Raw genomic sequence first — 23,860 nt, 5'->3', positions numbered from 1 at the left:
CTTTTGATAAAACAATGCTTTTATCTTTGAACACAGCACTCAAGGTACACAAATTGGGAAAAGAAAACCTTTGTTCCACAAATATCAGAGTCTCTATTGTTAGCTTGGAAGGCTCAAATCACAAGAACTCAATTTTGATAGAAGGTTTTTATGTATGCAAGGACTATAGAGACCTTGTTAAGTTCTTCCCATGTCAAACAGAATTGAAGATTTTTCTGTTGGGAAAAGGGGCATTGAGTCAGCATAACCAGTAGTGTGAAGTCAAGACGTGTTCCATACCATGAGTAATAGGGAGAGTGGGCTCAGCAATGAAAAAAGGTGATTTTGACTGCAGGAAAAATCTACAGGAACAAGGTGATAGTGGTAACTTGTGATCACTGAATGAATTTTCAGATTCATTACTAGTAGTAAGAATATAGTGACCTTTTGTTTTGGGAAATAGCCTGAAAAATTACTTGCCTTTTTTTTTTTTTTCCCCTCTCTCTCTCTTTTTATTCTTTTCATTCAAAACAGAGAAAATGATACAATAAGAAACCTACCCAGAACGAGGCAATGTAAAATTACCTTCTTCTACAGGATCATCCAATGATGACTTTGGTAAGGCAGGATTTGGTTTCACCTCCCAAGCAGCTGTTGGATTCAAAGGTTAGGCTGCAGACAGGAGCTGCAGCACCATGAAACAGCAGTTCTCACCATGTGATTGAATTAGCTCATTTCCTGAAGGGTGGCTACAGATGTAGAGGCTCAGGCTTGACTTACAGCATGAAATATCTGTTGGAGGGAATGAGCTGTGAACCACAGAGCTCTGGGAAAGGGCACTAAGACACTTGATTTGTGTAACACCTCATTTCTACTTACTGTGTTGGATCAAGAGCCTGCCCTGTGCCCAGCCTGGCCGTGTCCTCTCTGCCCACCCTCCATGCTGTGAGGGCAGCACAGCCTGGCTGCTCTAGCTTCAGTTTCAGGTGGAAGGAGCATTTGTCAGGGCATCCTGTCAGAAATGGAGGTATTTGGCTTTTTCAGCCAGGAAGTGCAGGAAATCCCATTTCCACAGCACACTGTGGTGGGTTCACTCCTGCTGTGAGGTGAGTCCTGGGCTCCACTGTGGGCACCTCAGGCACAAAAAACACCTTCCCTGCTGGAAAGCTATTGGGGTGCCATGACAGGGGCCAAACATGGTTCCCAGGAGCACATCTCCAGGCACAGGGATCCTTGCTGGGAAGGGGCTGGCACAGCTGTTTTCTCCCTGGAGTGCAGCCACCAGAGAGTCTGGCCAGGCACAGAGCCACATGCATGGTGACATGGTGAATGCCAACTGTGTGAGGGAATGCTGGGTGGCTGTACATTCCTGGTGACTCCCTTAAATGTGCCAGCAGAACCTGAGAGGGGGATTTATTTGGAGCTGCCCCATGGCTTCAGAGTGAGGGGTAGGTTAGTGAGCACGTCTGTAGGGTCTGCATGTGATGCCAACTTTATGTTGATACCACCATTATTCACCCAAGCACCAGACAGAACCTGGCTCTGCTCTTTACAGTGTTTTTTTTCATTACAGAAAAGAGTGCTTGTTGTGCTATTTGCTGGAAATAAGGGCAGTTTCAAACATTATCCTGCAGCCCAAGAAGAAAGGAAATAATTTGGAGAGAACTTACTGCTTTCCAAAGTACCAGTGGCTTAACTTCTTTGTAGTTTTTGTACTGCTGTAAAATACCTCACAAATGTGGCCTGAAGCAGTACAGCAGATTTTTGTGCAGCACTGTTCTTCCTTCAGTGCAGCTCCCTTATTCAGTGTGACTGCATCCCCAAACAGGATTAGATGAGAGCCTGCTTGAAGTGCAGTGCTGATTAAAATCAAACCCATCTACTTCCTTATGTATTCAGTATATGGCTTTTGCAATTCAGCATGACCTGGAAATTTTTCCCTAAATCCATGCTGTTACTTTCTGCTGGGTTCCACAGGACACTAATAAAGTTCCTGTGGAATTAAAGACTATTATTTTAAACACAGTTATTTAGAATTCACCCAGTCCTGTAAGATCTGCCACACTTTATGCTGATAAGTATTAAGAATGTTTCAGAACGAGTTTCAGGTCTGAGACTGATGTGGCAAAGTCCTGGTTGCTCTAACTGTGCATGCATTTCTGGTTGAATACTATGTATACTTCAATGTGGAAAAGGATTGGTTTTCTTCTTCAGACTGTCAGAACACACACAGAGCTGAAGTCACAGATATGCCTGAGTTTTGAGTGGTAAGTCACATCCTGGGTGTTCCTACTATCTAGTCCATAACACTTGGAATTCCTTTTATCCTCTGTATAGTAACTGGTTTTTATAATGCTGTTCACAGCAGATGTAGTAAACTCTTTTTCCCACAACACTACAGTTTTAATGTCGAGCAGAAGATAATCTGATCCCAAGAGAATGCTGCCCACCTTCTTAAGGGAAAACTGTGACACTTCACTATTCTGGCCTGAAATATATATCAGTGTAGTAATGATCTACAAATGCAAAAACCAGAACAGATTGTCATTCTCTGTAGAGCTTCTGTCTAAATTCAGTGCTATCATAGGATAATTACACAACTCTCCTCAGAACCACAGTAACTAAGGCTGCCTTCTGATGTTTTTTTGGACAGTGGACTAAATTCCACTTCTTGAAACAGTGGTCTAGAGTACATCCACTACATTCAGGGATCCATCTCAAGTGATGCCACTGTACTGATTGAAAACTGAGTCAAGGTTTAAAGAGTTAACTTGTCTGTTCTCAAAATGGGCGTGTAGCTCTTGCCTAGGCCATAAATAGTGTTGTGGTAATAGTTTTTTTGATAATAATTTAGTGAAATCAGGCCTTAAGATTTAAATTTATGTTAGGCTCCTTTTTAATATTTTAATTTTCAGTTGTATTACTAAAATTGTTTTGAGAAAATTCTGATTTGCTTGCAATTTGGTTTCTGATGAGATGACCACTGTCTCAACTGCAGTAGCAAAATCACTCCGAGTGTGTGTTGCTTACCCAGAGTTTTCTGGCTTGTTTCAGTGAACTGAAACAAGAATTAGAATGTCAAGTAGTTTGGTGTTATAAATGATGGCTTATCCGTGCTGATTAATTTACAAATGATGTATGATAGAATGAATTCTGTTCCAGTAATAGGAAAGATTTTAATTCTCCAGTTAGTTTCATTTTGGCTAACACAATGGTATGTTTTGGCTGGCACTAGTTAAGGACATACAAGGAGTGAAATAGAAACACTTTTTACTCTTGGAAGTGTTCTGTGATAGTTATAAATATTCCATTGACTTTTATTTTAATAAATTAGGTTCAGATATAATGGAGTGGAGTATCAAGTTAAATTATCCAAAAGGCACACTGTTTTTCCATCAGTTTTCAGTGTATACACAGACAGAGTACTACACACCTTTCTAAAGTGCAAGCCTTGCAGCTGTGGCATTTGTGATATAACTGATCTCTGTGTGTTTTGGTGGCTGAGTGTTCAGAACATGAGTTCTGAACAGGCCCCCATGGACTGATTCAGAGGCTGGAAGGTTTCCAGGTGATGAGATCACACTTGGCACCTCCAGCATCTTCAACTTATTTGTAGATGTTTTGTCATTCACCTTGGGTTTTTAAATTAGTATTTCCTCACCCACCTCATCAAAGGAAGCCAGTTGCCCCTGCATGACTGGTTTTTTCCCTGCTTGTCCCCCTTACTCCTGCCCTCAGTTCCAGTACTTCCTCTCAATAAGAAAAATTACCTTTTAATTCTTACCTTTCCTTCTTCTATTAGAACTAGCCTTCTCAGCAACTTTCATATGTAGTTACAGTAAATATATTTGCAGAGAAATAGAATAGTCACTGTTTTCATGGTGACTTGGGACAAGTCTTTTGAATCTTTACCCCTGAATGTTTACCACTGTGGAGATTCATTTAAGGGCAATAAAAACCAGGTAGCACTAATTTTGTAGGCATCATTTTGAGATGAAAAGTGGAATTCTATGTTTATTTCACCCATATAACCATGCAGAGTGTCAATGTCTTATTTCTAGCTTATTAACCTGCAGGACAGTTACATTTTCTGTTTCCTGCCAGGATGGGAGGTGTTTGCCTTTAGTTATACAAAGTTTTATTAATATTTTTGGGAGCAGTGAATACCAAGGGGGAAGTGAAAAGAGAGTGGAAATAATCTCTGTGTGCAAGTATAACTTCAAAGTAGTACAGCTGGCACAAGAAGAGATGAGCCTCTTGAACTGACAGAAAAGAAATGGAAGTGTTTCATTTTTCTGCTATTCATACAAAATGTTGAAATTACATTACTTATATTTTAATTTTAATTAATTTTTTATTTAATTTTTGGCATAGTCTCTCTTTAAAGATGATTTTCCAAGATAGCTGCAAAATATCAATTCAATATAACCATATTTTATTGTGTTTTTTGGTGGAAGAGAAGTACCAGTATGGGACTTGTAACAGAAGAATTTCCATGACTGAGAGGTTTCCTCTAATAGACTGGTGACACCAGGCAAAATGGCAAGCAGAAGGACAGTGGGGGAGTTCTTGAACTTTGAGAGCCACAGGAGGAACTTTTAATTTGAAACAGTAAGAGAACTGATGAAGAAATGTGGGCTGATGTATGTTTTAAAAAACTACTAATCCCATCTCAATACAGATGGTGTTGGGAAGAAACTGGAGAATATTTTTAGGTCTTACTAGTAGGTTTTTCATCACATCTAAATGTGCACCCACTTATTGCTGAGTTAGTGATCCCTTGGGAGCAGAAAATATCACTTGATAAAACTGCTTGAGCAAACTATTAAGGAATGTGCTGATGTTCTTGGCTTCACAGTGACAGGGTTTTTGCTTACCTGCTGTAATCATTATTTATTATATTTTCTAATTTTTATCTGCATATGTCATCACCAGGATTCATGACTCGTGGTCTGAACGTTAGAGACCTTATTAAATGTTAAATTTGAGACTTCAGCATAGATTATTTAGAGGCTAGTGCTGAAAGCTACAGCCTTCCAGATAAACACATCCCATCTATTCTCCCTGACCTCCACTAGCTGGCTAGGAATTTCTAAATTTAGTACAAGGATGATATATAAAGGAATTTTGCTTAATTGACACTTATGCTGAAATATTTAGGCTTCTCTCTGGAAAACCTGAAATTATATATTTAATTGAACTGCCAGCTTTGGATAGATGCAATACAAATTCTGAAGTTTTTCTGTGAAGTGGTAGCATATGTCCCTGTGCTCTTTATTAATCTGTGCTGTCCTTTGGAGTGATGAGCCTTGAGCTCTGTCACCTTGTGCTCCAGTGCATTGTGGTGCATTACAGGAGCACCTGTAGGGCACCTGCTTGGGAGGTTTGACCCTCAGAAGTGTCTGAGGGAAGACAAGGATTATGAGATGTGAACAATACATGAGAGACAGACCTGCTGAGCACTCTGCCATTCCCTGTCTTGATAGGGCACACCTACCTTAAGACCTTGAGACTTTCTGAACTGGAATCTGACACCTGAGCAATACAAGGCAATTGATGAAACTTCCTCATCCAAGCCTTTGTAGCAATTGTAGCAAAACTCTTCACTGAAAAGTTAAATCCTCAAGGATGCCCAGGCCAATGGAAAATGTTAGCATCTAGTTATAGAAAACACCCCCACCCAAACTCCCTGCTGCATCACCAGCAGAAAAGCAATTTCATTGTAACTGGAAGATTTTGCTGTGTGGGGTGTCAACAGATAGGAAATCCAGGCACTAATGTTCTAGCTCATGCTGGATTAGATTGCAATTTAACATTTAAATGGGTTAGTCTGCCTATAAATCTATTTGTGGCTATTTCTGATTTTCCCCTGAGAAAGGCAAGGGAAAGTCATCTATAACCCATGTTGTTACATGTCTCTTATTTTCCTGGTTTCATGAAGAGAAAAGGTGTATTTGTTTCATCTTCCCCCTTCACTTATGCTTAAAAAACAGCTTTGGTTTTATCTTTGTTAAACAGAAATGACCTTTCTGTTCGTAACTAGGCTGATAATGTTGTGTAAGCATTTGGCAACGTCTGTGTGATGTGGAGTTTGTGTCAGAAACAGGAAGGTCTCTTCTGCCAAAGCACCAGTAGAAAGGTAAGTGCACATTCATTTGCACCATGTAAGAACAAGCATGCAGGCTTATCTGCTCTGCCTTCTCAGCAGAGATGTGTCTGTGCTGCTGCTGGGGAGCTCTGGGATTCACCTTTCTGGGGTATTAAATATGATTGACATTTGTGTCCTTTACCAGCAGCCTTCTGACCAGCCAGAAAAAAGGACCTGTTCAGGTTTCTGGCCATCCCTAATCCTCTCCTGGCATTTAGTTGCATGTTAGCGACAGGAGGAGATGACATAGCCTCAAGCTGTGCCAGGGGAGATAGAGTTTGGAATCAGAAGGAATTTCCTCACAGAAAGAATTGTTGAACATTGGAACTGGCCAGGCAGGTGGTGGAATCACTGTTCCCAGAGGTGTCCAAGAAATGACTGGATGTGGCACTTTGTGCCATCAAGTAGTGATCAAAGGTTGGACTTGATGGTCTGAGACATCTTTTCCATCCTAAATGATTCTGTGATTATCCCTTTTATTCTTTTTTTATTCCTGCCTTTTACAGGGACCAGTGCTAAGAACCTTTATTATATGGGATAGTCTTATAAAACTGATTAATTTAGAAAGCAGAGCTGTGTACTTGCAGAACCTAGAGAAATAAGACTTTGAGTGGAACTGTGAAACATGGAATATAATCAATATTAATTTGTTTCAATTAGTCAGTGCCCCAGTAATGTTGCTGTGCCAGGTTCAGTCAGCTGTGCTAGAAGTGGTGGAGTGAGGACATTTTCCCCACTTCCCCTGTGACCAGAGATATCTGTCTGGAGTCTAGGAAATCTTACATTGTTAGCTGGTGCTAGGTGGAGGAGAGCTTCTCTGACTTCTTTTCTAGGCTAACACTGAATAGGTTTTCATCTAAATACATATTGCCCAAACATATTTTTCTCTAAATTGCAAGCTTTTTTTTTTTTTTTTTAAGAGGAATGACATGTTTTGTTTTCCATGATTGTTTGGGGTTTTATCCACCTTTCTTTTGGGACATCAGATACTAGTGGGAGTAAAAGGAAAACATTTCTCTTAAAACCTCATAGTAAAAGGAGTACTCTAACCTTTTATGGACTTTTCATGCTGGCATTGGTTTGCCAGTGGTGTACTTAATCTCAGTAGAAGGATGTAACTGGAGTTTTCTATAGTTTTTTCTTTGGTACAACAGATCCTTTTGTTTTGGAGCTGTTGCCTGTTTTACAGGTGGTGAATCTATTTTCTTATGGGCAGGTTTCTTTTGTATGCTGAGATTGTGCCTTAAGGGCTTTGGTGAATTAATTCAGTTTGTTATATGTGGCTTTAAGAGTGCTTCAACAGCTAAAAACCCAATCGATGGAAAAAAAGACAAAAAAAAAGCATATCTTTGTTCCTTTAGGGGATGAATAGCTGAGCTGATGGCTGCAGTAAAGGCAATTGCACTGGTCAGTGCAAAACCACAGCAGTTCACCTGAGACCTGACAAAGAAGTTAATGACACAGTTGAAGAAAGAGGGAATAAGAGGGACAGCAAAACACAGAGTCTATTGTCCTTCATGAATGTTGAGGGTGTAGCTGAAAATTGGTGTAGGGAATGAGGGGAGCATCTCTGAAAGAGTGGGGCATCTTGCTGATTTTCTTGCCTTTCTGTTACAAGGCTGAAGAAATCTGAGTCTCTGTCTGTTCCAGGTGAAATGGAGCCAGGAACTGTGTTCAGGGACTGAGGCCAAGTACCACAGCACACTTGTAGTAGCTGCCATAAATCTCTTGCAAGCCCCATGCAGAGCCTCAGTCCCACTCAGACATAATCCAGGGTGGAAGTGATGAATTTAGAACCTGTGAAATGACAGGTCTTTGTAGCATGAAAACCTGGGGCTTGGCATAAGGACATGCAAGTATGCTTTAGGGTGTGAAGCTGTCTGGGATACTCTCAGAGGATGGGAGGGAGCCAAACCTAGTGCAACCTGTCCACACTGCCAGCTGGGAGTGGATCTTGGCATTGATGTGCCTGCTCTGAGACAAGTTTGTGCCTTTCACTGGAATACACCAGCTCCAATATGCCAGCATTGTGCCAGGCTGACAGCAAGCTGCAGTCCTGCAGAAGAGCTTGTCCTGTGCACTTCTTAGGACTCTGTAACTCTGCTTCTGGAACAGACTTGCAGAAGGTCTCTGCAAGGACATCAGGCCTTTGGAAATGGTCCACAGCTCCTGAGGCATTCATCTGAGCTGTGATGTATAATGGTGCAGAAGTGCTCAGTGGTTGTTGGAAAAACTAAACCTGTGTTGAGAAATACAAGCTTTGATCAGTTTTTGAGGAGTGTGCTTATGTGTATTTCTTTATAGAAACACACACTTGCCATACTGAGAAGGGTTCTGGTAAAATACCAGTAGACATCAACTGGCTGAGAAAAGGAAAATTGGAAAACTGAGCCTAAGCTGTAATGGGAGGCTCATCTTCTCACAGGTATGATTTAGTCGTTGCTCTGTAGAAATTTAGTCACAAATACTACAAAATCTATGGCAGAGCAGAAATGTGTTACTGTGAGTCTCATTGTTCATCTTTTCTAGGACATCCGTGAAATGGCAGTGTTTTTCTTCTAAATAATTTCTCCATGAAATCTGGTGGCTTTTTAAAAAATAAAAGAAAAAAAAGAGAAAAAAAAAAATCAGTTTTCTATGTTGCTAGGTTTCCTTTTAGTTTGTATGGAGTTTCTAGACACAGCTGCAACTTGAAAATATACCCTCATATTATAAACAAAAGTGCAACCAAGCAGAAGAAGCTCAATGAGGCACCATGAGAGTTTCAGCTTACAACAGATGTTAAATGAATTTATTGGTACAAGAATGTTTAATAAGCTGGTAAGCTCCTAGTAGTTCTCTTATGACCTTCCTGGGATCAAGAGAGTTCTGAATTCACTGGCAATGTTTCCTAGCTAGAAATTCTATTTGCTATCTAAGGTAAAAGTGTTCTAAAAGCATGGTGGGAAGGTATCAATTATCTAACCTGAGTTTCCAAAAGATATTCATGTCAACTCAAAACTGATTTCTATCCCTCTGGGCTCTCATATCTTTGTTCTTTCAGTTAGTGCTTGTAGCTGTGATTAGGCTTTTGTTTGTGTGGCCAGATTAATTTCTCTAATGTGATGACTGGGAGAGTAAGTAGCCTGTAAAATCATGCCTCAAATTCATAACATAAGCTTCCATTGCCCAAGGATCTGAGAAAAGTTTGAAAATTCTGCTGAATGAGTTAGAAACTATGAAACTAGAAAATCATTATTTCTCTAGTCTAGATTCCTTACAACTTTTTTTTTTCCTTAAGTTTCTGTGCCTTAAACCAATTTTGAAGATACATTTTTTAAATAAAACCAAACTTGTATAGATATTAAAGAGGGAGCAAAACTTGGTGATTTGTGACTATGAGATTGCATATTTCCAAAGCTGTACAATGATACCCATGATGAAAATTATGTGTTAAGCCAAAGAGTTTAAAAAAATAACTGAAATTGCCCAAAATGGTAATGGTAACTGAAAGCAACAAAACTTCTGAAATTGCATCATATCTGTGATAGTATTTGGTATTAGGGAACAAATATTCTAGGAGAGTTTTGATTTATTACTTTACCTTCAGTTTTTTTATTTCACACTCTTGTTTCTTTAATTTGGGAAAGATTAGTAAATGCATGACTTGAATTTCTTCATTCTTATGACATGGTGACTCATCTGTCAAAGACTTTAGCTGTGTTGTGGCAAGTTGTGTCATTCTGATTTCTTCTCAGAGAAGAACTATTTTACAAGGTTTAAGAACTACAGGATATAATGATTAGTATAATTTTCTTTTCAGATCTCCCTGAAATGGATTTTTTCTTCTAAAAGATTAATAACTAAAGGTCTGGGAGGAGAAATGAATGGAACATTTTTCCATTGAAACAGGATGTTTTGCCTTGACATTGGTTTAAACTGATAACTTCAGAATCTGTTCAGACTGCATGTGTACCATTTTTTCTTAAGTAGAATGCTGCTTTAAAAGCTAATTATATCTGCCCTTTTTGTGGTGGAAAGAATGCTTGCCAATGGTCTCAACTCAGAAAGCCTAAAGGTTACTCTGTCTTCCCCAAGCTCATACATTGGAAAAACTTAAGTGTTCCTAGAACCTAATGGTTGGATAGAAGAGGACTAGAGAGTCCTGGATGGCCTGGTGAATGTCAAGGATCTGTAGCTTAACAATTGACAAATATTTGACTTGCAGTTTAATGACTGAAACATGCACTATTGCTGTAGAGTTGATAAGTGGGAATTCATATCTGTTTTACTAATGGTTGCAATAATTACCACAAACCACACTCATTTTTCAAGTGACTTCAAGGTATTTTGCTAAAGGAAGCTTTTACACAAATCTTTAACACCTTACAACTGCAGGAAACTTCGTTGTACCAAACATGGAATACACACTTTTCAGAAGGGTTGGGTTGTGGCTCTAGGCTTACATGTACTTCTAAATGCCAATTTTGTCATCCTTGAATCAGAGCATAACAGTGCAACAGTGATGTTCCCATTACTTCACAGTGGCAACAAAAAGTCCATGCTGCTACTGCAATGCAATCAGTGAGACTTTTGGTTAGCTGTTCCAGGCTGAGGTACTAATAATAGCTAAGTCATGAATTTGTTACTGGAGTAAATGGCAGGGGAGGCAGCTGAACTTTTTATCTTCCTCTACTTCCACCGTTTCATACTAAGTCTAAAAATCTTTGTTGTCCTCACTTACAAATCTAGCATAGAAATTCCAAGTATATTGAGATTTTTTGTTTGTTTTGGACAAAAGATGTTAAAGTCAGCACGTGCAAATGCTATCTTTTGCCACTTATGATGGGGAAAACCTATTTTTCCTTAAACAGGAACAAGTTCCATCTAAAATTACATGTGCCATTGCTTAGTTGTGGTATGGTCAGACCCTTCAGAAAGTAAGACTGTATAGGCAGAGGAACCTTGCTCTGTGGCTGTAAAAAGTGGGAAATGACAAAGGAAAGTAGAAAATTTAAAATATACCCACAGAACACAGAACCTCTGAGAGAAATGTTGAATTTCACTGTTGAGGCTTAGATACTGACCAATGTAAAAAAGCTGAAGAATTCAGAAAAGACTTTTTGTTTCCTTTTGCATTCTCTGGCACTCTGAAGAAACAGGATTTTATAGGTTCCTTTTAAACAAAGATACCAGACATCATTATGTCTTATCTTCAGTAAAATCAATCCATATATCTTTGTTACTTTGGTCTGTAGATCAGGTAAGTTACAATAATTGTGAATATTTCCTCAGAAAAGCTCTTTGCTTGCATTTGTCCTGCTATTTCAATGTGTTCCCTTGTTCTGGAAGACATTGAAAGAAAATATTGTGACTTCCAGTGGTCACTTCAGTCTCTGCACATATTATGAACACTGGTATCTACTGTGACCAACCTAAAGAAAGAATCTCCAAAATTCAAGTCAACTATATAATGAAATATTGATGTAAATGTATTATCTCAGGGGAAAATATATTAATATAGGGCCCAATTTCCAACTATATTAAAGAAAAAATTGATTAGAACAAAGGTGCTTTGTTTTTCAGCAGAAAATGTAATCAGAAATCTGTGTTGTGGACAGTTTCTCATATAAAATAGAAATATGCTGTTACTAGCTGGAAAGAATTAAAATCAATGGATCACAGGAAAAAGTGCTTTAATGGCATAGTGAAAGAGGCAGCTATGTTAAGAAGGCCTTAGGCTGACAGAGGAAGAATATATAAAGGAAGGGAAAAGCAAATGTCACACAGAACAAGAAAGTCAACACATAAAAATTACACTGCAACAGCAGATTGAATGTTTAAGTGTATTGACTGTGTTGAAAGCTGAAGGCCACAGAAAGGGCTGGAAGTCTGACTTGCAATGCAGGTACCAGGCTGAATGGTGGTGTCCTTAGGTATTCATGGACTTGTGCAGATACAGTGCTCTATCTCTGTTAAAAGAATGACTTTGGGAGTTCTGTGGTCATTTTACAAAGGTTGTCGAAAGATTTTCTTCATGTTCAGACCTTTCAACAATCTTTGAAAGAATATGATGATCCTTGGTTGCTACTTTTACACTAAGAAAGACTGAGAAAGGCTTATGATAGATGTGTTTAGAGAGAAAAAATACTGCAGTAGTATGATAGCATCTCCTAAACAGTTTCTTCTTTATATTGATGACAGTTTACAAATAGTGTGCTCTGTAGAATGCTTTTACAAGAAACTGATAGTAAATCTAGAGGTGAAAACTCAGTTTTAAAAGGTGATGTATTTTTTCCTATTCCTACACATCACCAGATAGTCAAAATATCAGCTCAGTGCTTCTTTAAGTTTGTTTTTTAATATGTTTTGTTTTCTTACAACTTGGTAAATCTACCACTGCTAGCTGTGTCACATTACCATTTTCCCTTGAACGAAGGGAAGTTTAGACTTTTTAGGAAAAATTTCTTCCCAGAAAGATTTTTTCAACCTTTGGAACAGGTTGCCCAGGTGAGTGGTGGAGTCACCATCCCCTGTAGTTGTGGCACTTAGGGACACGGCTCAGTGGTGAACTTGGAAATGCCAGGTTAAGGGTTGGATTTGATGGTCTTAAAGGTCTTTGCCAATCTAAACTATTCCATGATTCTGTGAAAATACTTGGTTGAGAAGGGAGGTGGTGCTTGGTAACACTGCAAATGCTCAAAATTCTTCCTGAATCAGGCAGTGCTCATGATTGAAACCCTTCCTCTACCCATCTAGGAATACACTGTTCTTGGAGGACAAGCTCAGGGCTGAGGGTGGGAAGAGCTGGTTTCTGTTTTAAACTTCACAAATAGCAGTGATCCCAGGGCTGCAAATCTGAGCTTCCTGCAACGTGGAACACACAGCAGTAATATGGAGCTGGGATTCTGTCCAGTTTTAGGATTTGTGCTTGGAAAATTACAGTCCTAACTGCAACTTACATACTTTGTATTTTAGATATGTGAGGTAAGCAATCATTTTATCTTTCAGAAGAAAGAAGCTTAAATTGTTTATTATACACTTGCCACACTATTCCCTTCCTAGGGAGCTACAATGACAGTGCTTTGGTACTGCAGTAATTTGTATGACAAGATTGTTTTTTATTTTTTCTGTGTTTTCCTTCAAAAGGAGAGTAACATTCTAATTTTTTTTTTCCCCTGTGACATAAAAATTGGGCCAAAGTTGTTTGTGATGAGTGCAAGTAATTGAGATTTCTGAGACTGGACACATAACTGTAGAACTAATCTCTTGAGTGTAATTATTTCAAGATGGAACATGCTGATTGAAAATGAACAGTGAAATTAGCAAGCAGGGAAAGAGGATGATATGAACTTTCTCAGGGTCAGTAATTCCAATCCAGAATGGTTTTGCAGACATGTGAAAACTCCTTTTCTTGGCCCCCAGGCAGTAAAATGGTTTGGGATTTGTCCAGTAGTTGTTTAGCCCTGCTGAACATATGAATGGCTGTGTAATCTCTGTGGTGGAACCTTACTGCAAGGGAGAAAATGGAAATGAAAGCAATAAAATAACAGCAGTACACTAAGGAAGCTGAAATTTGCTTTGGAATGAATAAAAATGTTTAGGTGATAAAAGTTGTTGACTATTAAAAGAAGCAGAATTGTATAAACTATTGTGCTGTGAATCTTGGAAATAGATTATTTTTATCCCTGACCTACTAATAATCCTGAACTATTTCAAACCACTGATGTTCAATAGAAACTCTTTCATTGTTATGTTGGTCAACTAAGGGAAGGTGCTGACAAATATATGAAGATGTTTTTCCCTGTGTGTCCCTGTGCCCCTTCTCCCTCTCCATGGCTTTGGCCTGCACATTTAATCTATACTGAAAAATATGCCTTGTGAAAGCATTCAATTCAAAAGTTATAGGGAATGGAGAAAGTAAGGGGCAATTTGGAAACTTGTTTTTTTCTGAGTTCCTCTTGGAAAGGACATGGTGACCATCACTTTGTTTGCTCTCTCTGGGTATGGATACTTTCTCCTCATTCATGCTCTGCTCCCCAGAGAACTCTGCTGAATGGGTAGGGTACATTTTGGTGATGTGCTTCTGGGAGAGGCCATGGGAAAGGAAATAGAGTGCATTCTGGGCAGGTTACAGAAATTGTTCCCTGCTTCAGGTGAACTCAGATGCACTGAGGATTAATACAAAGAAACTATTCTCTTCTTGCCAAGTGAGTCACTAAAGGCACACTCTGACACAATCCTGAACTCTTTATTTTCCCCTACCACCCCATGTCACGCTGTTCTCTGGTTCCTAGTTCCAGTCTGAAACTTTGTTAGCTGCCTTCTACATTCTCAATCTCTGCAGAGTTCAACACCACCAATGTGCTTTTTAATCACTTAGTACAACTTAATTTTTTAATTCTGTGGACTGAACTGTATAATTTTCATGAAGACAATACCTTTGTGAAAGTGAATTATGGTGTTTATCTGTTCATTCAGTGTGTAAAATGGACTGGAGATGCAGGTCTATTTTTAGATCAGTCATCCAGTAAAATTGAACTTATGAGTAATGCTTTCATATAACATAAGAAAAAAGTAATTAGACTGAATAATTCAATCTGCAGTGAATGGCTGAACCAAGCTCTCATTTATAGATATTTAAAAGCTTATAAAAGAACAAAGGAAATTAATCTAGGTTTAAAAAGCAAAATAGCACCTACATTCCTACGTTAGTTCCATCAAGAGACCATGCCTTGCAATTTTCAGACATAACAAGCTTTCTCAGCATCCCTGATGTGTTGACATGTATGAAGCATTGTTTCTAGGATGTCTGTGAATTTAGTAATTTAATACCCTTAAGATTCCATTTTCATATAAGTAACTCCAGTTTAACTGCAATCTTGGATTGAACAGTAACTAGTGATTATCTGAGTCACATTTTAATACCATGGCAGCTATGAACTTAGATACTACTTTAAAATAATGAGCAAATGCTATTTTAAATGCTGTTTCATGCCTTGGCTGTCACAGATGCAGAAGCTGGAGAAGACTACTGTCAAATACACAGCATTAGCATATTGGTACCAAAGCTGTGTGGGAGGAAATGCCACCCTGTATCAACCTTTCCAAGATGCAGTTTCCTGCCATTTTTTCTTCTATCTGGAGCATAACTGCATTTTTAGTATAGTCTTTTACAAATTCTTTCAGTGCACTTTCCATTTTGCTTCCAGTCTTTCTTGTAAAGCAAGGATAGTCTTGATCTTCCTGTGCTTAATTTCTCTGTTTGCATCCACTTCCAAGATGGCCAAGAGAGCAAAGAGATGAATGATTTTGAGGACAGAGATAATACCATGCTGGAAGGGATGTCTTGCATTGGTAACTTCTGACAACCAAGGCAGAGCAGGCAAGGTAAGTATTGCTTTTATCTGTCAGAGCCTGTTTTGGAAGATCCTGACCTGACTGAACCCTTTTTACAGTCTGTGCAAACTCTCACAATTAGCAATCAAACACTTCTGAAAGTTATGAAATATTGCCTCTCAATAAATAATTTTTCGCAATATAAAATACATTGTTTTTTGAATGTTATTAATGGATTCAGGCAGCAAACCTCAAATCCTGACCTTTATTATCTCTTAGAAAACCTGGTTTGACACCATTCCTTGAAAGCAGTGGTAATATTTGCATCTAAAAATGATTGTCTGTCTGCTGAATTAAGACTGGAATTGCAACCAAAATTCTTCTCACAATGTTTTCACTCCTCCCACCAAAAGGAATCAGCCAGGTGACCAAACCCAGAAGTCATTCGTGTCCTGTGGCCATGTAACCTTATTTTTATTGAAAAAAATTTTTTTTTTTGTAGAAACTTTTTCTTTGCATTCAGTTTCAACTATTTTAAGAGCCTTGTGTTTCAACTTGCATGTTCTGATTACTTATTTTACTTCTCTGGATATCAGATACAAATAATGCCATTTCTCTTCTCTTCAGTGGGCAGGTGATAAGTTTGGGTAGCTGAACAACTTTTAACCATAACAAGAAATCCCAAATATTTTCAGAGATTTCTGTTGAAAAAGAATCAATTCTTACATGTCAACATCTTTCTCCTGAGACCAATAACTTCACTTCAGTACTTTTTCATTCACACTGCCCACCATGATTTGCTATTCAGATAGCCTGAGTGTACCTGCTGTAAGTGAAAGCAAATATTAACACAAGTGTGGTAGTTTTCTTTTAAAATGGCAAACAGAGACTCGAGTTCCCTTTTGTCCATGACCTTTTCCATAGCCTTAAATAGAATCCAACTCTTCCACTGAGTAATCAACATGAAGAAATAATGAGGCACACACAAAAAAGTTAATATAATAAGGTAAAAGGACCTTTTATCATAGCAATTGACAGTGATATTTTATCATATGGGGGAGAAAACCTGTGGATGTGTGTTTGTTAAAACTGGTTAATTGTTGTGTGTGAATGTGGTACTAGTCAGATTAGGCAAAGACAGCAATGTGTAACTTGAAGAGCATAGCATTAATGGCATTAATGAAAACTTAATTGTGAAACACTAGTTATCCTGTAGTGGTTTTTTGGGTTTTGGTGTTTTTTCCCACTTTCCTATAAAGCTAGTTACATAATGGAAAATCACAAAACTAAATCTCAGGATCACAGAAGGGGTAAGGTTGGGAAGGACCACAGGGCTCATCTAGGTCAACCTCTGTGCTCAAGCAGGGTCAGCCCAGAGCACAAGGCACAGACTTGTGTCCAAATAGATCTTGAATATCTTCAGTGAGGAGGATTCACAACCTCTTTGGGCAATCTGCCACAGTGTGAGCTCATCCACACAGTAAAGAAGTTCCTCCTTATGTTCCAAGGCACACTTCTGGCACAGGAAATTTTAGTCTAAACTCATAGCATTCAGAAAGCTTATCAGCATTGAAAATGTGGCCTTAGTTGGAAACCCTGAGGGAAATTTTTCCAGAAGTTACCATCCCTGCAATACCCAGATGGGAAAAAACACACAAGAACAGAAGTGTGTAGTGGCAGTTAAGGTGTTCAGAGTCTCATGAACTGCAAATCTAAGAGTAATATTGCCAGTAAAATGTAGTTATTCTGTTCCAAACTGTGGAAATTGTATTATTAACAAACAGCTTCAAGGCTTTCTGAGACCTTGATGAGTTCTGCTTTAATATTGTTGACTGCTATAAATAATCCTTTTGTTATACTCCCCTTGGCTTTGAGGCAGAAATTTGATGTTGGTGTGCCACAGAAGACAACTTTCTTTCAATGTCTGTTTTAGGATTTTCAACTGTGAGTTGAACAGATATTTCAAATTACTTATTATACTTCAGTGATTCCTAAAAAGTCAATGATAATGACATGATAGGGTTAGGTAGAAGTTAAAAAAATAATAAAATGTAAAAGTAAAAGGAAGCTCTACTCCTGTGAATGTTGTTGCTTCCATATAGTTGTTGCTATGAAAATTGCTGTACTATGAATATGCTTCTCCTGACTAGCAGTGTTCAAGTATGTACTCATCAGCAGGACAGTGGAGATAATTTAGTCTTGATGATTACTGCATTGTGATTACTAATGGGAACACAAAGGAAATGAGTTCTCTGCGTTTTTGGAGATTGGGGGTGGAGAGGTGGGGGAGGACAAAATAAGTAGAAAAATACCATCAGTTCATCAGCAAGGGGTACAAAAATCAGACAAATTAACAGAGAAGGCTCTTCAAGAGGGCTCACAGAAAAAAAAAGGAAGCACAGCAGAAGGTTTAGGTGGCTTTAAGTGTTTGGGCATACTTTTGAGGCCAGGGCTAGAACCAAGAAGGCAAAGTATTGAAAGCCCACTGCTCAGAGGACATCCAGTAAAAAGCTCCATCCATTTATTCCAGTCCTTCTGTGCCTGTTTTTCAGCCAACTCTTAATCTGTGAGAAAACTTTCCCTTTTTTGCTATGGTGTCTTTAGGTTATTTAAGAGTTTTGAAGAACAAAATTAACAAAGAAGGAGGAAAAGGAGGAAGCAGAGACATTTTTAACAATGTAGAGGAGAATGGAAGTAGACTGTAGGAAAGATCAGTGCATGTACATAATGATTTCATTCTACTCATACATAATCCTGGAGCTGAGTAATGATGTGAGGAAACCTAGCAATGACACTGGATTTTCAAAGCAGTCAGAAAAAGGTGGCTGTCAGAAGTCTCAGCTTTTGTGCTATCATTGCTTTCTGTGCATGGGCCAGGATCTTTCAGCTGTCTATTATTACCCAGAAAAGATCTTATCATCACTGTTTTTTCTATTGTGAAGTACTATGGAATAGTAGGAAAGAAGCAAACAGAAAATCTGAGGTTACAATAATATATTTTTCTAAACTGTGTCTGTTCTATCATATAATTTGAGTAACCTCTTCTCATGAGAAGAGTTTAAACAGCATGGAGGTTTTCAGTGTGGAAGAGAGAGGAGGTAGACAGATGAAAGGGATTAAAAATTCAGAATGTTTTGAAAATGTAGAAAGCAATAATCATCCACTGTTGAGTATAAGGGCTATCCAATAGTAGATTTCAACAAACAACAGAAATGCAGAATTTTTGCATAGTTTTGCAAATCTCATCAAGGTTTTCCACAGGACTCCAGAAATTAAGAGAGGTGAGCAATTGTGAAAATCAACATTAGAAAGATTTCTCAAATTCTATTAAATACAATGCTCAAGTGTCTGGCTCAAGAACCAAAATGATATCGCTAAACTTACTGTATTCTTACAGACCCTTGCTTCTGGGAGCAAGGGATTACTTTTGGTGATTCAATTAATGAACTGAAGTGAAAGAAAATGAAGGAAAATGTTAAAAAGACCCCCCAGTTCCACTCTGTCCTAGTTTATAGATTCAGTGATAGAAGGAAATTTTTTCTAAACACTGCTGTCACAGATACAATTTTGTCTTCCAGGTTAAATAAAACAGAGTGTGCAGATGTTATAGCCTGGTAGTGCATTTCCTAATTGTCTGCATTCTTGTGTGCTTTATCCTATAAGGAAAGAGCAGAAATTCCTTAGAGTGTATGTAAAGCCTATATCTGCATGTACCTTTCTGTGAGCATCAATCAAATGCTTCCTGAAATTCAGCTGTATGCTAGTGAATTTTTACCTTCTGTGCTTACAGCCCCAAATTTACATTATGACCCTGTTCTCTGAGCCCAAATCCAAAACGGGGAAATTTGCATTTCAGGAAGGTATGTGGGTGAGAAAGAAGAACCTTGAACCTCCTTCAGCCTGGAGCTGTTGCACCCAGACCTGCAGTGCAGATGGCTTGGGCCATCCATCTGATCTCTCTTCTGTCTTTAGAGAACAGATGGGGAAACACTTCTTGCCAGAAAAAAAGGGTACCCAAACCACTGGATTATACTGCTTGCTCTTTTTATAGATCTAGGCTGCTGGGAAGAGGTGGAGAATGGCTTTTGGGATCAGGAGGAGGGAAGAGTATTTACCTGCTCTCCAATACTTCTGACAGCTTCAGCAGTCTGGATTTTTGAATCAGGACCTGGCAAATACAGCAGGTACCTTTGCTGTCACTGAGGCAAGGAATAGTTAAGTCTGGACAATGTACCTTGTTTCCTTGGTTCCCCTGGAGGCTGGACATAGCCAGATACTGCTGCTGAGGTCAGGGCATCCTGATATGGCAGAGCAAGGGTAAAGCTGTGACTTAGAGCATCAAATTAATTTCCTGACTGTGGAGGGAGAGTATTTGCTCACTTAAAAAATGCAATAAACCCCGAGGTTACTCACAAGGTGTGTAAGTGTTCTGCTATGCCAAAGACTGAAGGGCAATGGGAAAAGGGTGGGGTACAAGACAGAAGGAAGGAAACTGCACAAAGGATAGCAAGAGGGAGGGACAGGCTTGATATAAGCAGATACATATCTCTAGGAAGAACCAGTATGGCACTAAAAACTGCTGTTTGGCTTTTTATCATTGCAGGTCCTCTTTCCATGTGCTTCCTACAGCTGAAGAACAGCAGCCTGGTGCCTCCTGCCAGGCACCTGCTGAGCAGCTGTGGATGCAGGAGATGAGCAGTGACTTTGTACATCTCCATGCAGAGAGACTTTCTGAAGTTTTCTTGGCAATCTGTGGATTTTTTTGCCTAGCCACCGAGATTCATTTATGCAGGGAGAGTTTTGATATTTGCAAGAATATAACATGTTTTTTAATAAAAGTAATCTGCTTTTCTATGCTGGTTCTATACACATACTCTCAATTCGTGCTATAACGAGAAGTAAGTGCCTAAAAAACATACTTAAGATTTCTTTTGATTAGGGAAAGTTGCAGTGCAAAGTACAAATAATCTTTAAACTTCCCACTGGCCTTGTATTAAGAAGAGTAGACTTTGGCATTTTGTGTGTGTGTGCTACAGAAAACTGATGGTGATAGTCTCTTGTTGAAAAACAGCTCAATTTTGGTCCAGAGCATATGTGAACATACTGTCTCAGCAATTAAATCAGTGCTCATATGCTCTTTTTATGACAAGAGAATTTGTAAATATTGATAGTCTATTATGAAACAGTCTCAGGGAAGAAAACCAGGCTGGCATAAGTTTCTTGCTGTTTCACTGTCAGAAATAACTAAATATTACTTTAGATTTTAAATTATTCATAATAATAGTTTATGCAGAATTGCTTGGAGCAGATTTAGCCTTTAAAAATGTTTAGTATTTTCTGCTTCGAGATAAAGTTCACATATTACTGTAAAAGAAGTGTTAGTTTTTCTTATGCAATGTCCCTTAAACAGTAGAATTAAAATAAATGTTGACTGCTGTTGTAGCAATGGTTGTAGTAGCACATGCAAAGTGCACAGCACTCTAGATAAACTAAGTAAAATTATCCAATATAATAATCTGATAATAATGTCCCGTGGTATTTAAAAACCAACATAGATACAAGCAACTCAATGTTGATGCCAGGTAAACAAAGCAAAGTAAAATTTAATAAAACCTCTACAAATGATTATATCCTTAATCTCAAGTATGGTTACTTAACCATGGTATGAAAAGACTCCAGACTGGTATGATGATGATGATGTGCAGCAACTCTGTTCCAGGTAAAAAATGTTTTTCTGGGTGCAGTGCAAGGCAGTAAGACAGTGGACAGATTGTTGGTGTTAATCTGCAGATGAAACAAACTGACTTAATACTTGCAATCTGAAAGTCTTTTAATAATTATTGTGGTGATTACACAGATTTAAAAATGGATTCAGAGGGCTAAAGTGAGTTGTATGCCAGACACTTAAAAAAGAGAACCAGTGTTGCAGTCCCAAAGATAAAGTTTCATCCAAGAGATGCTGACGAACTTTCCCATTTTTGGAGAAAAATTTTAGTTGCATTAGTAATTAGTTATAATTAAAAATACTTTTTTTCCTCTACTTTCCCCTTTCTCACCCTTCTTTTGCTGCTCTCACATTGTGCTGTCCATTTCTGTCCTGAGCTGTTGATCATCCTGACAATTTTATATATTATAATTCCTTTATTTCCATCCTTCATCCTGTGTCATGTTTTCCTTCTGGGCCATGCAGCCTAAAGTCTTCCCCTTGGATCAGTCTGCAGACTTTGCAGTGCTGTTTCCTGCAACACTCATTCTCCTTAAAGACCAAAACAAACAAAACTTGTAATTTCAAACAAACCACACACAAATTAGCAAAATATTCAGAGACCACCTAAAAACTAATCACACTCAGTTATGGTTCTTTCGCCTGGAGACACAACTTATTCACTATTTTAATTTCAGTACAAATGTCTAGGTGTCCTTTTCACGTGTTCAGTTCCTATCTGGGAGAGAAACCTTGTTCACTTGGTTGTCCTCTGTGATATTCCAGAGGCTCACACTCCCCACCACCATTACACCAGTGCCACCTTCTGCTCTGATGTACTTGAGTTGACAGGTGCTAAAATTTGAGGTATCACCTAAGCTTTCAAAAGTGGAGCTTATAAACATTTCAAAATTTCTTGAACTTCCAGAATTATTATTAGTATCTTATGACACCCTTGGAGATTACACCAGAGTAATCTGACTGCAGTTCCTTCCCCATCCTCCACCTCCAAATCAACAAAACTTTTAAAGAAGGAAGGTGCTTGATCCCCTTTGCTATTGAGCTATGTTATGTAGCAGTTCATAGCAATTTTTAAACTAACATATCAGGCAGACTATACTTCTGTTATCATTTCCAGCCTTCAGTTTTTCCAGGAATTTCCGTCATGTCCAAATGAATGTGCCTATATTGTTGAAATCTTTGATATGCTGAGACAGGATAAATCATAGAGGTTAAAGTAAGAATATTAAATAGGGTACCAAATATGAAAAGAAATGCAGCTACTCTATAAGTGGATTTTAATGGGAGGAAAGAAAATCAATATGTCCTTTATCTATATATTTTGTAGGAACAGTAATAGATAACAAAATATTTAAGAAAGCAGTATATAATGCTGTCTTTTAAGAATTTTAACCTGGTATTATCTTTTTTCCCCTCAATTTTAGAAGTTCCATGTTTTAGCTGTCAATTGACCCATTTATATGAAACTCCTTTTCATTTTATTCTGCCTTGTCAGTCAGAAGCTTTGTACTTCAGCAAATCTTACAATATCTGATTTTTCTTTGGACATTTGAAATCAGGGTGAACTCTTCCCATTATTTCTGTGCATTTGGATTCCCAAAGAATTGAAAGGTATTCAAATATTATATTGAGTGGAATAATAACCACAGAATTGCTAGGTTTGGAAAAAAACTCTGAGATCATTGTGCCCTACCATTAACCCAGAACTACCATGTTCACCACTAAACCATGTCTGCAAGTGCCTGATTCAAAAGCTTTTTAAATCACTTCCAGGGATGTGTGGTGATTCCACCACAAATAATGATGATAATGATGTAAAATATAAAACAATAACTTTAAACAGTCCTGCCAGTGATGTATCATTTTCAGAGCAAATTTGGACTGCTTCAAGTATGGTATTCCTCTGCACTTCATTCCTAATCTTGCAGAAACTTAGATCAGAAAGAAAGAAACTTGTCTCTATAAGCACCCTTTATTGGTACACTCATCTTTTTACTGATAGCATTCTTTCTCCCCTTAAAAGCCTAATTTCAAAGAATTTCTTCATAAAACATGCAATGATGCTACTTAAAGTGTTAATAACTTGGTTATGTAGGTTTTCTTGTGAGATCAAGGTATGTGAGCCTTGCTCTATTTTGCACTCTTGAGTCTTAGTTTTGGGGAGTTATTCCTCTTTTTAAGTTGATCACTTTTCACTATCAACTGTTTAGAATATACTGAGGCCAATGACTAACTGGAGAGTGGAAAGGGAAGCTGACAGTGAGAACAACAAGGTCAGTGGAAGACTTTATAGCACTATGTATCAACGCTGAAGGGTGAAGCCTGATCTAACCTGTACTCTTGGGGTGGGAAGAGGAGCAAGAACTTGCTTTATTTCTGATGCTGGAAATGGGGGAGGAAGGCAAGAGGATTACTTTTCCTAGGAGTAGCTAGCCTGATTCTGGCAATGGCTACTGCTCCATATACCCAAACTACTCCAAAATGAAGACCCAGATATGCAAGCAAATTATTTATCTTCAGGAGTGCCATGTATGTAGCAACTCTCTCTCAAGCAAAATGACTGGTAGACAACATCAAAAGCTTTATGGTAGCTCTGGTGCTTAGTATATGATCTTGCTGATTTGATTTTAATTTAAAATACTTTTCTTTCCTGTATTTGCTGTTATTTCAATGAGAAATTCAGTAAATAA

The 23,860-nt window shown here is 38.3% G+C and overlaps 1 long non-coding RNA gene across 2 annotated transcripts; it reads left to right on the top strand.

Moving 5' to 3' along the window:
- Positions 1–417: 417 nt before the first annotated feature.
- LOC130253766 (uncharacterized) lies at positions 418–15,473 on the top strand. 2 transcript variants are annotated; one of them, XR_008840609.1, is made up of 4 exons: positions 418–597; positions 6,023–6,118; positions 8,432–8,552; positions 15,389–15,473. It is a non-coding gene; the product is annotated as an uncharacterized LOC130253766 (long non-coding RNA). The 2 variants fall into 2 exon arrangements; XR_008840608.1 differs by having other exon boundaries at positions 5,998–6,118.
- The last annotated feature ends 8,387 nt before the right edge of the window (positions 15,474–23,860 follow it).

This window comes from Oenanthe melanoleuca, chromosome 5, assembly GCF_029582105.1.
Source record: "Oenanthe melanoleuca isolate GR-GAL-2019-014 chromosome 5, OMel1.0, whole genome shotgun sequence".
In the NCBI taxonomy this organism is placed as follows: domain Eukaryota; kingdom Metazoa; phylum Chordata; class Aves; order Passeriformes; family Muscicapidae; genus Oenanthe; species Oenanthe melanoleuca.
This window is presented reverse-complemented; position numbering and strand designations above follow the sequence as displayed.